Below are 873 nucleotides of genomic sequence, written 5' to 3' on the forward strand. Positions count from 1 at the left end.
GCAGGGCTCACAACTCTCCTTTCTCTTTTCTCACTCTCTCTTTTCTCACGAGATAATACTGTCAAAAATGAAGCTTCATGCTCTTGTACAGTATAATGTGCACCCATTGGGGTCCTTTACCTTTAAATAAGCAAGTTTTCACTGTCTATCTTTGCCCCCTTGCTTCTGTGTGTGTGTGTGTGTGTGTGTGTGTGTGTGTGTGTGTGTGTGTCACAGGACACACACGTTGAGCTTAAGCGCACATAAACACAGTGGTGGCCATATAAATACCTTAGATAACATTTCACTCCAACCTCGACTGCAGGGTTCCTCCCCAGCGAACTTTGATCAGGTCAGAAAATAGTCCAACTTTTCCTCTGTCTCTGTGTGTCAGGAGTTTTGTATGACACATTCTCACACATTGTATAAACTTACAGTTATATAGGTAGGCACAAATATAAAATAATATGTAGGTTATCATTACATTTAGCCATATAGGTGTACAGTATATTTACATGTAAGTGCAATCAGCAGTGATTGAAAGCCACTTTCTGCCTAATGAAGTGCTATTGCTGCTGCATGCTGAACGTTTTTAAAAATGTCTTCAAGTCCAGACATGAGGAGCTACTCTAATTTTTATTGGTGTATTAATGTCAACAGCAGTTATTCAAATGTAATTGCCTCTATAGTAATACATAACCTACGCACTTAAGAGACCATAAAAGCCATATTAGAAGCCTATGATGTGACCGTTATTATTCTGGTGTAATTCCATTAAGGCCACTGGGTCGATCGTTCTTGAGCTCTAACTGGTTTCAGTGCGGCGCTAATTACTGGTGTTATACAGTAGCACGCAGAAATAGAAAAGGGAGCAGGGAGTGGTTGGTAGCAACA

This window comes from Alosa sapidissima, chromosome 9, assembly GCF_018492685.1.
Source record: "Alosa sapidissima isolate fAloSap1 chromosome 9, fAloSap1.pri, whole genome shotgun sequence".
Classification (NCBI taxonomy): Eukaryota; Metazoa; Chordata; class Actinopteri; order Clupeiformes; family Clupeidae; genus Alosa; species Alosa sapidissima.